A 15,180-nucleotide genomic window follows, 5' to 3' on the forward strand; every position below is an offset into this window, starting at 1 on the left:
GTGTCATTACATATGTTGTCATCCCCCATATTTCCTGTAACTTCAAAACTAGATGTATAAATGTGATTGGATTCAGTGTGATGTTTTGGTTTGGGTCAGGCCCAGACATGAAGGAGGCAGATTTTCCATTAGCGGCTTATGAAATAGGTGATCTAGTTATGATCAACATGACTATGGCAGTTCAGGATGCTCTTTGGAAACATGAAAATCCTGGAACAGGTTTTAGAGCAAAGCCATCTGCAATGCAGAAACTAATTCAGAAACAGTTCCCAGATTGCTCGTGATTCCAGCTAGAGATATGCACGTGGGAATGGATGTTAAGGGTGCAGGATCAAGCTGAAGGTAATATAAAGTTAGATCAGGTAAAATGTGTTGATATGGGACTACTGAGCAGAGATTATGAATTCAAAATTTTAACTTGAGGGCCTAGGAATGACTCTAAAAGTTGTCTATGTTTGTTGATTAAAAAACAGACCCACATATGGCCTACATTAAATGAAGCTGAAATCTCAGGACCTTCTTACTATACTGTAGAGGGAAGTACCCAAAGTCTTAGGGATGCTGGAGACAATGTTTGTGTTGGTTCTGTTCATCCAAACCAAGGGGTTCCAGAGGAATGCCTTTCACCATGGCTGTGACTAGTAAATTCATGAGGATAGCCCCAGCATAAAAGAAGAGCTTTATCGTGGGTCTTCCCTATTGTACTGGAATCCCTAAACATAAGGGTGATGACTGGAGCTCAAGGTGACAGGGGCCAGTGGTAGCACTTAATCATCGAAGACAAAGTGGGTACAATTACAGATGTTAATCAGAATAGGCTGACTGACATAAATCTTTGGTAATGACTGGTTGATCATGGTGTCTGTAGAGCTGAAGCATATGAGAGGTCTACTGAAGTCTTACTTGAACTGTATAAGGAGAAAAGCCTCAGATCTGGTGAACAGAAATCTGACATGTATCACTAAAACAGATCATCAATCAATTCCCAGACTTGAGCCAATTCACAGATCTGGAACGCCTGGGATGAAGAAGACTGGAACCCATCCCTGCTACACTGCCAAAATTGTATACTGTTAATCTACCTCTCAGCCTTCCCCAGAAGCACCTGCAGTCATTACTAGAGCACTATGTAATGGGAAAGGAAATGTAATCAGTATTTTCAGAGATTAATAGACACTGGCTCTGAATTGACAATAATTCCTGAAGATCCATAGTGTCATTGTGGACCACCAGTTAGAGTAAGGGATTTTATAGGATCAGGTGATCAATGGAGTTTTGTCTCAGGTCCATCATTTCTTGTAAGAAATTCACTGTCATTTGAGAATTTTTGTTCCCTTATGGGTAAAAGTATTGCTTCTCTTGGGCCATTTACAAGATTTTTTCTATGTTTTAATTTTTACAAACTTGATTATGATTGGCCTGAGTATAAACAGTTTTGAGTTCTCTGAGATTTTTTATATCTGGAGCTTTATGTCTTTCACCAAATTTGAGATTTTTCAGCCATTATTTCCTTTGATTTCATGTGCGATTTCACAGGAAAAATTGATGCAGAGTTCATCGTCTTACTTCTTTCCTACTGGTAACAAAAATTAAAAATACATGAAAGGTAAGAGGCAGTTGACATGTCCACCAGCCATAGCTGTGCGTTCTAAAATTATTATCAGTTTCTGCCTCCTACCTGACACTCCTTTAGATATGTAACAATTTACTCATGTGTTCTTCTATTTTAAATTATTTTCTTTTTAAGATTCTAGAGTTAATTTAAATTTCTAAATTCAATTTGAATTTTTAAGAGATAAGCACAGAATAGCACTTATTTGGAGAATTCAAATTTCAATTTACCATTAACCATTTTGTGCCAGCAATCACACAACATCTCCTTATTTATATAGATACTTCCTGTCTGTTCTTAGTGCTCAATAATCTTTTCTTCATGATTAAATTTTAAAATGATGCTCTTAATTTCTTCCAGGCTCTTATATCCCTTGCTTTTCCGACAATTACCAATGACCAAGTTGGAGAGTGTTTTTTCTTGTTCTCCATGCTAGATATTAGGAAAAGGTTGTGAAACTTTCACAGGAAAGCTATGAAACTAAGGTAAATAACATAGCCCTTGCCTTCAAGCAAGCCACAGTAATGTGAGGAAAATAAGCTCGTAAACAAATTTACTATAACATAATAATATAGCTGAGTTATTCAAAAACTGTGTGGACATGTTATAATGAAGGCAAAAAGTAGGCACTTACCATTGTTTAGAACAGGGATAAAAAATCTTAGTGTACAAGGACAATAATGGAATACGGTAGAGTCTTCAAAATGGAGTAAAGCCTGCTTAATTCAATTCTAAGATTTTGTACCATAAATATGTGTAACAAATTTGAAAGCATCAAATATTTTTTCCAAATGGATTCATCAGATATCTTAATGCCAGAACTATGCATTGTACCAAATACCTATATTTAATGGTTCCAATTTAAGAAATCCTTCAGTTAAATTAAGGTAGAACCGGATTACTTTGTAGCTCTTTGATAACAAAAAGGCTGATTGTATTGTAGGGAGTACCAGGGAACTATCAAATGATGTCTAAAAACCCCCCACTATGTTCAATTTATTTATTCATTAAAACAAGATACAATCATTCTCTTCAACAAGTGGTGTTGGGAAAGATGGAGAGCTGCATGTAAATCAATGAAATTAGAACACTCCCTCACACCATACACAAAAATAAACTCAAAATGATTTAAATACCTAAATATAAGACATGACACCATTGGACTCCTAGAAGAGAACATAGGCAAAATATTCTTGGACATAAATCATAGAGATATTTTCTTAAATCAGTCTCCAAAGGCAAAATAAAATAAAGGCAAAAATAAACAAATGCGACCTAATCAGACTTAAAAGCTTTTACACAGCAAAGGAAACCGTGAACAAAATGAAAAGACAACCTATGGAATGGGTGAAAATATTTGCAACCAATGTGACTGACAAGGGGTTAATATCCAAAAATATACAAACAGCTCACACAGCTCAACATCTAAAAAACAAACAACCCCGTCAAAAACTGGGCAGAAGACCTAAATAGACACTTCTCCAAAGAAGACATACAGATGGCCAACAGGCACATGAAAAAATGCTTCCTATTAATTTTGCAGCCTGCTTTATCTGTGTATGTTCTCCCAGCTGGGTGAATGGCAGTGTTTGGGTTTTTTTTTTCCTTTTTCAGTATGAGCTGAGTTTTTACTCTTTCAATCCAGACAAGCTTTACTCTTTCAAACATCAAACATTTATACAATGCTTCCTATATATTAAAATTTTAATTTCACTATCATCAATTTACTGGTGAGAAAGCACAAAGTAATTTTCCCAAGGTCTCAGAGCTAGGAATTAGTGGCATCAAACTCAGGAAAGGTAATTCTAGAGGCCATAGATCAAACCATTATTCTTTTCTGCCTGTGAATATTATATTATATCATATCATATCGTATTATATTATATTATATAAAACTAGATATTAAGTGCTTCTATTTTCCATTTTCAAGAGACCTATCCAACACATAATGAGAGATTAGATTGACAATAAAATTATGGAATAAGATATCTTGACTAATACCAAACAATAAGAATGTTGGAGAACCCATATTAATACAAGGCAAAGTAGTTAAGATAAAAGAGCATTATTGTGATCAGAGAGGGTTTCTATATAACGGCAGTAAACTTTTAATAGAAATAAACATACAAGGAAGTACATAAATCATAAGTGAACATCTCAATTAGTTGTGTGAACTGATTCATATGCATATATCCAGCACCCAGATCAAGAACCCAGCATTCCAGAAGTTTCCTCTTTTGCTGTCTTCTAGATACTACCTATCATGGGTATCCAGTATCCTTCTTCTAACACTGGATGATTTTTCATTATCAATGAAGAGGATAGTTATAAATTTTTTTTAAATGACCACTTCTGACTCTCAGATGTTTCTTCCAGATTGTTCCTGAGCTTTGGTGGTGAGTGGAGGGCATGGCAGGAGGCTGCAGTAAAGTCTAGGAAACCTGAATCTCTCAGGGAGCTGTGCAGTGGTAACTACTCATCCTCACAGTGCCTCCTACTCATTACTGTCCACTGACTATAACTGGCTTTGGAATGTTTCTGGGCTCAGCAAATTATGGAGCATTAAGGAGAAGATAGAGATGTGCCCCAGGGATCAACACTGTGCAGAAGCTCTTTACCCCTTGTGAAGGCAAAACTTATGATGTTGACATCTTGACAACAGTGAGAGTTAGGCATGAGTACTGGGACTTTGGGAAATATAAACAGGGCCTGGCTGGCGCTGCTCTGCCAGGACACCACCCAGTGCTGCACAGAGCCTCCAAGGTGAGTACACCTGACACCCGTGGATTGGGACAGCCTTTGGCTTTGGAAGAGAGACCATTGGAGCAGGGCTGGTGAGGGGCAGGCTGTAAGAGAGAAGACTCTGAGCTCTTTTGTCACTTATGGAAGAAGAAGCTGCCAGGATCCAGAGCAAAAACAGCTGATCATTTCCCAGCTGCCATCCAGAAACATCTGGGTTTTCTTTAGTCCATAAGGGAGCTGATCCATTATGTACTTCGGGATAGTATCTGAGTCTAACCCATTTTGAAAGTCTCAAATCAGAAAAATGCTTACTAGCGAGATAGATAGATAGATAGAGATATATAGATGATGATAAATGAAGACTTTAGGTCAGAATCAGAAGATAAGTTGGGGTTTATATGTACCATGGTTAAATGTTTAAAACTTCTGGAAATTCTCCTTCTTGATACTGGACCCATGTTCCTTAATTATAGGCTTGAAAAATAATCTCACTAGTGAAGCTACATCGGCAGAGATTTAAACATCACTAGGCCTCATGGCCAGATAACTCTTCATGGTTATGCTGGTCCTCACGTAGAAAGGCTCTGCCAAAAAACTCCAGGAGGAGTATACCGTGTTTGCAGATTGCCTTTAGTTGATCCTTAAATGCTGGCTGTAAATGCCTTGCAAAGGTTTTTTAGAAATTTATGTAACCTCTCACCCCTTCCAGCAGCCAGAGTAGATATAAAAGTAACACCTGCTCAGTCCATTTTTCATCCTCTTCTGAATAGCGAAGAAAAAATTCTCATTCCAAAAACTGCTCTGGGTGTCTTAGAGTGGTGTGTCTGTCAAGTAACAACTATTTAATCAGAAGCAGTGAAAGGCTAAGTGATAATTTGTCAGATTTTACTGTCCCTTGAAAGATGGCACGTGTGTCTTACTGGAGCTGATAACATTAATGGGAGCCTTGAAGTTCAAACCCACCTATTTATCTGAGGAGACACTGAGGTTCCCAATAAATGTGTCACCCAACATAGATTGACTTGAGTTCTCCAGGTCATCGACTTTTTAGATTCATAAAGAAAAAGAATCTCCTCAAGTCCCTCTCCTAATTGGCCCCTAAATTCATCTGTCATTAACATGTACTTTTACAACCATAACTCCATGCCTCATTTTGATTGTTGATTTTTTAACTGTTTATTTAATATTATTTTGCAGATACGGAGCCTGGTAATTTAGATACTAGGTGGAGAGTAAGTTAACCGTGTAGCTTAGAAGTGGAGGAAGAAAAAAGAAGCAACAGCATCGCAGTTCAATGAATTTAGTGAGGGCTTATTAGGCAAGGGAAGTCTAAGCTGGTGTCTTAGTCTGCTCAGGCTGCTATAACAAAATACTGGAGGCTGGATGGTTTAAACAATAGAAATTTATTTACCACAGTTCTGGAGGCTGGGAAGTCCAAGATCAAGGTCCAGTTGATTCAGTGTTTGGTGAAGTCCACTTCCTGGTTTGTAGGCATCATATTGCTGTTGCTCACATGATTTCTTCTTTGGGGGTGTGGGAGAGAGAGGGGGCTATGGTCTCTTCTTATAAGGGCACTAATCCCATCATGAAGGTTCCACCTTCATGACTTCATTTAGACTTAATTACCTCCCAAAGGCCCCACCTCCTAATACCATCACATTAGGGGTTAGGATTTCAACATATGAATCTGGAGGGACACAAACATTCATAATGGCTGGTTTATGATGAACGAACAGGAGTTAGCTATGAGGTTTAGGCTATGATTATGAGGTGTCATAAGGATGTGACATAAACAGGGAAAAAGAACCATCTTTCAAAGGAGCTGGCATTTCAGATTCCTCTCTCAATCCTTACTGAAAAGCCAAAACCTTCTACTAAAGCTAAAGAGATATACAAGAGGGAGCCAAACTAAGCATTCATCTGCCAGCATTGCCAGTTTTCAGAGAAGTCTTATGAGAAACTCAGCAAGCAGGGATGCCAATCTATAAAGAATTTGAAGACAACTGCTTGCCCTGAAGAGAAGGTCTTTGCAAGCTGTTTTCTAAAGTGTTAAATCTTTGAAGGATTCTGTTCTCAGTCCTAGCAGAATATAGAGACTTCAAAGTCATAAAACAGATGCAATAATAATGACCTGTACTTGGGGTACAATCCTGTTTTAGGGGACCACATGTTGAAATAATATCTTGACAAAAATGCTTACTTATGAAAAAGCAAGTTTTAGGGGACTTGTCAAAGAAAATGTCAGACAATTTCCGCTATGAAAGTAAAGTATAGAAAACTAACATGAATGTCACTCAAATTATTTGTCACACCACGAAGTATCAATACATAATGAAATTGGGAATATGTACTTCTTTAGATAAAAATATGGATCAAGCCTGAAACTAACATAATATTGTATTCAACTATATTTCAATTTAAAAATAAGGATGAAAAATAGAGTACTGCCCTAATGTAACTTTTATTATGTAATCTTGTCAATTAAATCACAGATTAGTCTACTGATGGAATTCACTTAGGAGTGGTTATTACACAACTGACCGGAGGAAGGATGAAAAATTTAGTAACTTGAGCCTAAGTTAAGAGGTCATCATAAGGTCCCAAAATGTATATTAGTTGCAATTTAAATACAGTTATATTGATTAAATAGTCAGGAAAATTGGGGCTCATCTTTCTGACTCAAAGTGTGGAAAAAGAAATCTGATTCTAATTCTCTTTATATTAAGTATGGGCGTGCTTTTTGTTTTGCAGAGGTGGCTCGTTGGTCTAGGGGTATGATTCTCGCTTCGGGTGCGAGAGGTCCCGGGTTCAAATCCCGGACGAGCCCACCTCCTTTTCGACCAATTGGAATAAGGAATCAGAAAAAGTATTTTCTCTAATACTATTGCCAGAAAGATGGGCTTTCATTACATTGACAGCAGCATTGCCTTCGGAGAAGCTGGGTGCTTAATTCCAGATCTCCTTGACTGGGAGGTATCAGGAGTGTTGATGCGAGTTTGCTGGCGCCGGCCCAGTTCCAGTTCTCCAGTGGATCCCTTGCCGAAAGTCAAGAAGGAAGGCCTTGGGCATCTAGTCTGTGCGTACGTGTGTACGTGCATACGTACGTGCGTGTGCGTACTTGACTGAGTAGGGCGGGGAAGCGTGAATTATGGTCAACCTGTACCTTCCTTCGTCTCGTAGAGACGTGAATATTCATTTCCACTGCTACGTCCAACTTGAGTGATCATTTTCGGAATCGCAGCATTTACTGCTACCGCACTGACTAAAGTAAGTCACCCCAGCTGCTGCTGCCGCGGCTCCCACTGTAATCGACCGTTTACATTTAATCCCACTGTAATCTACCTCTTTCTTTTCCTGCGTTGCGCCACGGATCTGCATTCCCTGGTCAAAGTTCATTCACTTTTTCACTCAACGAATCGATATTCAGTGAATACTGCGTGTCAGCCTCTGCTGCATGCCAGGAATGCGATGGAGGACCAGGAATTAAAAATTATAATAAAAGGTTTTGTTTCAATGGAATTTAATATCACAAGTAACTAAATGTTTACAATTATCATGCGTCCTATGAAGAAGTGTAGAATTCTCACAGAAGCACATAGCACCAGAGCCTACCTGTAGATTCCGGGGAATATTGCCGGCCAGAGTTTTTCCCCCCGGAGAGAAAAACCACGAGGAGCAATCGCTATTACTGGAAGTTCAAGGTCTTCCCCACCCCAAACGTGGAAACTTACCAGTAGCCTTATCCTTGGCCCCAGGAAAAGCTCTCACTTTGGAATTGTTGAAAACGCTCAGGTGAACTGATTAGTATGGAAATTTGGAAGATGAAAAATAGATGGACAGGAAGGTATTAATCCAGTTACTTTGCTCATGCTAGCTAAATTATTTCCTCAGAATAACCGTGTGGTTATGTGGCCCAAACTGAAAGTGGACACACACACATACACACACGCACACACACACCACCGCAGTTTCTTCCTTGCTTTATGACACCACAGAGGCTCACCTGGCCCTGCTCATCTTGGTGTTCTGAAATAGCATGGATCTTTTTACCTTTCCTTGTTCTGTTTTATCTTTCCCTGATCAGCTTTGGGAACCCATTAAGTATGAAGACACAGGTCCTTATTCAGAAGTGGTGTGTAATATATTGTCTCTTTGTATATACAAATATAAATTTATAATTTATTTGTAATTTAACTTTATAATTTGGAGTAGATGGTGTCATTCATTAAGCTTGAGATTCAAAAAGAATTTCCTCCAACTCCTGTCCTTTAAGAATTTTCTCAGAATTCAAGAAGTCAGTTTTATGCCATCTAAGCAGATTGAATGAATGATCCTTCTTCAAGGGATTTTACTATCCCAAGAAGGATGAGTTAAACATATTGTCTGATAGTAAATGGCACAGGCAGATCACTTCGTCATATAGCCCACAATCAATAAACTGGACTCATAATCTCATTTTCAGTTATTTGTAGGGCCTAATTATATCTATAGATCAGGAACCAAAGATCACTAGACATCTAAAGTTAATGTCTAATGTGAAAGACAGAGATAAAAGTGAACTAAAAAAATAGAGGAAAATATAATGCAGAGAGGAGAAAACATCTCAGGAAAGTTATTATAACTATTCTTGTTTTTTAAAGAGAATGTTGGGTAACTCTTAAGTACAGATGTCTCTTAAAATTGAAGTTGTGAGAGTAGATATGAAAAACGTAATGGAGTAATTGGAATAAAATGTAAAAGACATCCTCAAGAATGTGGAGTAAAAATATAAAGGCAACTCCAGCAGTCATGCTCCTTGGTATATACCCAAATGAGTTGAAAACTTATGTCCACAAAAAAACCTGCACATGAATATTTATAGCAGCTTTATTGATAACTGTCAATACTTGGAAACAACCAAAATGTCCTTCAGTAAATGAATGGCTAAACCGTGGTACATCGTACAATGGACTATTATTCAGTAATAAGAAGAAATTAGCTATCAAGCCACAAAAGGACATGAAGGAAACTTAAAAGCATATTACTAAGTGAAAGAAGCCAATTTGAAAGGCTCCATATTGTATGATTCCAACTATACGACATTCTGGAAAAAGTAAAAGTATAGAAACAAAATGTCAGGAGTTCTCAGGGTTATGGGGGCTGTAGGGATGAAGACGTGGAGCACAGGACAGTGTAACTATTCTGTACGATGCAGTAATGATGGGTACGTGTCATTATACATTTGTCAAAATGCATAGACTGTCTGAAGGGAAGAGTAAACCCTAACATGAATCATGTTAATAATAATATATTAATATTGGTTCATCAGTTGTAACAAATGTACCAAAATAATATAAGATGTAAATAATAGGAGAAGCTGAGAGGGATGGGAGGAGGTATGTGTGAACTCTGTACTTTTTTGAACTCTGTACTTTTGAATTAATTTTTCTGTAAACCTAAAACTACCAAAAAAAAATAGAGTCTATTTAAAAAGTATAAACAGAATGTAACTAGGAGAGAATAATAATTTTTTTTAAAAAGTAGAGGAGACATCCTGGAGGTTTAAAATCCAAGAATAAGAAACTCCAGAAAAAAGGTAAAGCAAGAAAATAGAGAACACATAAATGAGAAAATTAGAAACAAAAAATTCAAGCTAATTTCTCAAACTGAAATACATGATTTTCCAAATTTAATGACGTAATGGAGGTCCCAGAACAGTGAATGAAAATAGAAACATACAAAGGCATATCTTTCAGACATTTCAGAGCATTGAGGACAAAGAAATCATCCTGAAAGAGAGAAAAACTAATTGCAAATGAAGCATAGTAATTAGAATGACTTTGTAATTCTCAAAAGCAATACTGGAAGCTAGAAGAAAGAAAATATTCCCCAGCCTAGCATTCCATACCCAATCAAGTATTCAATCAAGTGTTAGAGAAACTTGAAAGATATTCTCCAATACCCAAATATTCCAAAGTCTTATCTCCAATAAACTCTTTCTCAGGAAGCTACTTACTTGGGAAATGGGGTCTCCAGGGGAAGAAAGTATGCAGATGATGGTGAAGAAAGACCTCAGGATGAAAACCGTATAGCAAGTATAAAAAACACCCAATTTCTTTTGTCAAAAATTTATGGTTATTTGTGGTAATTTGAGAAAAAAACTAATGTTCAGGAAACAAAACATCGTGAGAGATCAGTGAATGATATTTGCCAATCATAATATATGAACAGTGATACTAATTCAATACACATTATGATATAATTATATTTGGAAGAAACTTTGATAGGAAGAGTATCTGTATCTGTATATGGTGGTGTTTAAGGTGAGAAAAGAGAAGTGAATCTTCTTTTTGTATAAGGGGTAATCAATAGAAAATACTAAACTTAACTTAAAAAATCAAAAAGTAGAAATAAAAGCATCAGTATTAATTAGAATACAGTTTTGTCTTTGTAACAAAGACCCCAATGAACAGTAGCTTAAAGGAAGCAGAAGTTTACTGATCTCTCATGTAATAGTTTGAAGGTATAATCAAGAGCAGGGTGATACTTTGGCTCCAGGATGTTGGTTCCATTCTTCTATCTCATGGATCCCTCCTTTCTATGGGTTGCTGGGTCCAATCTCTTTATATTTCAGGACACCTTCATTCCTATGATGTTGCCTTTTCCAGCAAGCAGATACAGTAGGAAGAGAGAAATGAATGGTATTTCTTTCCTCTTCTGGACATAACCTGGAAGTTTTACATCCACTTTCTCTCTAATGCCCTAGTTTAGAAATTGGCCACATGACCATACATCAAGGAAAGTTGTGCATTGTAATCTTCCCATGGGTGGCTATGAACTCTACTAAATTTCCATTTCTTGGAAGGAAAGCACAAATATTGATGGCAACTAGCCATCTCTGCCATAGCATGATATTTGGAGACATGTTGGTAAAAACAGAAACAACAACACAAACAAAAAGCCAAATGGCTGAAAATCTTTGCCTCTACCAAAGAGGGAGAGGAACACTTTTTTACATACACATATTTCTGAATTACTTGATATTTTTAAACATGTGTGGTTAACTTTGGTTTTAAATTTTTAATTAAAAAAATAAGCTTTAGGGGCTTCCCTGGTGGCGCAGTGGTTGGGAGTCCGCCTGCTGATGCAGGGGACGCGGGTTCGTGCCCCGGTCCGGGAGGATCCCACATGCTGCGGAGCAGCTGGGCCCGTGAGCCATGGCCACTGAGCCTGCGCATCCGGAGCCTGTGCTCTGCAATGGGGGAGGCCACTGCATTGAGGGGCCCTCGTAACAAAAAAAAAAAAAAAAAAAAAAAAAAAAAAAGCTTTAAACTGAGAACCAGGTATGGATAAAAAAATTTATCCAGGTTAAAATGAAAAAGGTCGAGAGCACCCCGTGAGGGAAATAGGCTTGTCAGAAGAGACAGGAAATAAATTCTTCTTGATACAAAATCATAAATTGGACTAAGCATGGAAAGCAAGGTGGAGGGAAGTGGGTTAAATTGAGGTTGAAGATCCAGGCAGGACAATGCAACAAACACTAAAATATAAGGACTTTTCCAGGTTAAGAAGAGAGATTAATTCTTTGGGACAAGCAAAGGGTGGTCTTCACTCAAGAAGATGTTAGAGCAACCTAAGGTAGTGTCCCCACGCTTAGAGTGTGAAAATGCCGCAGGGATCCGTTCCTACAGGATTTCCCCTGTGTTTCCTGTTGTTCATCCTGTTGTGGTTGATTTGCTTGGGCTTCAAAAGAAAAATCTTCATGACCACCTTCCATTCTCAGATTTAGTGATGTTTCCTGATCAGCCACTCACGTGCTTCAACGCTCCAGCCACAGTGATTTCCAACAGTTTTCTAGATACTACTCACCTTTGATCACGTGCTTTCCTCAGTCTGGGACACCCTCATTTTTTGCACCTCTAGAAAATTTGCTCTTCAAGACTCACCTTCGATATTACCTTCTTTTGTCAGGCATTTATGATTCATTATGATTAGTCAGAATTAGTCCCTACTCCTCGTTCCTTCGTGTGCATTTTATTCATTCCATGAAACAAACCAATCAAAAACCAAAAAAAAAAAAGCAGCTAAAATAGCTTTTTTCACCCTTTCCCAGAATCATTTTCTCACTAGAAGTGAGTCTCAACATTTTTAGCATCTCATCCCTTGGAATATAGAATGAAAGTTGGGAAACATTTCCCCTAGAAAGCCACTCAATAACACATAGGAATTTGGAAGGAAAAGAGAATTCATGGTTCCTCAGATGCGGATGACCCGGGAGGAGAGCCCCACGAAGTTAAAGATTCTTCTCTATGCAATGTCACCCGAAAGTATTGTAGAAGCGGCAACAACACGGAATAGAAATTGAGCCCTATTCAGATCCGTCGTCTAATTTTCCAGACTGTCTCATTAACCACGAATTAGGAATCCACATTCGTCAGTTCCCCTGACAGCGACTCCAGTGGAACCGGCTCTGGGAACCTCTGCCCCTGCGGACAGCCGGCCGCGCTCTCGGGCCGCGGGCCCAGGCTCCCCTGACGAGGGTTGGTGACAGCAAACTGGCCCAGCCCAGGTTGGGAGTGAAAGCCCAGGCAGATGTGTTTCTACCACGTCTCAACCAATTTTATGACTCCTGGGAAAGCTAAGCCCGTTTTTTGCCCCCGTCGCAGCTTTTCCATCCCAGTTCTTTGTCCATTCGTGTGGAAGCTAGCCACCTCCACGTCTCCCAGACGTCTCTAAGCCGTCTCCTAAGCGTCTTTCTCTCCGGGATAGCCAGCGAGTTCCCTAGTATAAACTCTGAAATAAGGCACGCCAAGAGGTCACTGTCAGAGGACGAGGTGGCCGAGTGGTTAAGGCGATGGATTGCTAATCCATTGTGCTCTGCACGCGTGGGTTCGAATCCTACCCTCGTCGGCTTGGCACTTTGTTGAGGAGAAAAGAAACCCGTCTGTCCAGATCTGAACTTTGAATCCACCTAGGAGAAACGTGTCCTCCCTTCCCTACTCCCAGCTGTTATATGTGTGGATTTTCCCATTGATGGTTCCCAGTGGTAGCTGATTGGCTTCTGATATTTGATAAAATTTCTTTATGTAGGTGGAGGAGGAGAAGAAAGTGAAAGACAGATGAAGCTGGTAGAAACTGGAGTCTGATCTCTCTAGTCCCTCATTTTAGAAGTCATTACTACAATTAGCATTAAAATAAATTCATCAAAAAGATATTCAACAGGACAAACACACCAAGGTAGAATTTCAATTACTTAGATTCTCAAGAACAAATCTACTGACCAAAATTGAAGAAATGTATAGCACTGAAGAGATGAGTACACGAGTTTTTTAAACATTAAGAAATTCAGAGGTAAGTTAGTTTCAAGTGACAACCACACAAACCTCTTTCCAAGAGGCCACAGGCAGGATGCAGCTTAAGGATGGAACCAAGAACCTGTTGCTGAAGATTGATTGGGTTGGACATTCCCAGACTGTACCCCTGAGGACTTGAAAATGAAGATGCCCCATGTAATGGCCACATGGAAAGGAGAAGCATGGTTTAGAGAGATTCAGAGGAACACAGTGTCCCAGGATTTGGTAGGGGAGATGATCGGAAAGTCTGGGAAGAGTGACTTGTAGGACCCTATCTGAGCCCAACTTTAAATGAATTGAAGGTTGAATCAATAGGAAACAATAAAGCAATATTTTACCCCATTCTGAGATTAATATTTGTTCTTTTGGGTAATAGATGCTACATACATGCCCTTCACTCTACCACATTGCCACTAAAGTACCCCAAACTGAAAGAAAGGGTGTCCTCTTTCCCTGAGGTACACATATTTAATGTTCTTAGCCTGCTAGGAAGTGACATCCTTGACTATACAAAGGGTGGGACTCTCACAAGCCACCAAGTGGACACCAGACAAATTTTCCTGCGAGCACTTCGCAGGTTCTAACGCATTTCCACTTGTGAACTAGAGTTCTTGTTCCTTACTTGTAGGCTTTTCATAACTAATTTTAAGAAAGTATATTGCAAATTTTCCTTTTCCTATTATATTTTAAGTTGACCAAAGAATTGAGTTTTTGCTTTTATTTTAAAAAACAGCTTTATTAAAGTAAAATTGGCATATGATGAACTGCATATATTTAAAGAGGTCATTTTAATGAATTTTGACATATGTATACACATGAAACCATGATCCCAATCAAGATAGTGAACTTATCTATCAGCCCTAAAATCTCATTGCCCCTTTTTTTTTTTTGCGGTACATGGGCCTCTCACTGTTGTGGCCTCTCCCGTTGTGGCTCCGGACGTGCAGGCTCAGCAGCCATGGCTCACGGGCCCAGCCGCTCCGTGGCATGTGGTATCCTCCCGGACCAGGGCACAAACCCGTGTCCCCTGCATTGGCAGGTGGACTCTCAACCACTGCGCCATTGTCCCCTTCTGTAATTCTTTTCTCCTGCTCCCTCTGTCCCCAATCCCCACAGGACAACTGATCTGCATTTTGTCACTATAGATTAACTCGCTTTTTCTAAAGTTTTGTATAAATATAGTTCAGTATGTACTTTACTTTGATTGACTCCTTTCATTCAGCCTAATTATTCTGAGATTTATCCATTTTATGTGTGTGGTGGACAGACCCCTCCCATGAGCCCCACATCCAGGTGTTTGGGCTTTTGTCTATGTCCTCCCCTTGAGTGTGACTTGGACCTGGGACTTACTTTAACTAATAGAATATGGCAAAGATGATTGGATCATTCCTGTGATTATACTGAGCTATATAAGACTCATTCTTGCTAGCTGATTCACTCTAGAGAGTATCCTTGCTGGCTTCATGATGTAAATGGTCAAGGAGGGAAAGCCTA

At 38.9% G+C, this 15,180-nt stretch overlaps 1 long non-coding RNA gene and 2 other non-coding genes across 3 annotated transcripts; all 3 read left to right on the top strand.

Moving 5' to 3' along the window:
- The first annotated feature begins 7,109 nt into the window (after positions 1–7,109).
- Positions 7,110–7,181, top strand: TRNAP-CGG (transfer RNA proline (anticodon CGG)). The gene has a single exon. It is a non-coding gene; the product is annotated as a tRNA-Pro (tRNA).
- Positions 7,182–10,336: 3,155 nt separating this feature from the next.
- Positions 10,337–13,551, top strand: LOC141279639 (uncharacterized). Its single transcript, XR_012334222.1, has 3 exons — positions 10,337–10,428; positions 11,897–11,971; positions 13,424–13,551. It is a non-coding gene; the product is annotated as an uncharacterized lncRNA (long non-coding RNA).
- TRNAS-GCU (transfer RNA serine (anticodon GCU)) lies at positions 13,162–13,243 on the top strand. Its single transcript has one exon. It is a non-coding gene; the product is annotated as a tRNA-Ser (tRNA).
- Positions 13,552–15,180: the final 1,629 nt, after the last annotated feature.

Source organism: Tursiops truncatus, chromosome 10 (assembly GCF_011762595.2).
Source record: "Tursiops truncatus isolate mTurTru1 chromosome 10, mTurTru1.mat.Y, whole genome shotgun sequence".
NCBI classification, from domain to species: Eukaryota; Metazoa; Chordata; class Mammalia; order Artiodactyla; family Delphinidae; genus Tursiops; species Tursiops truncatus.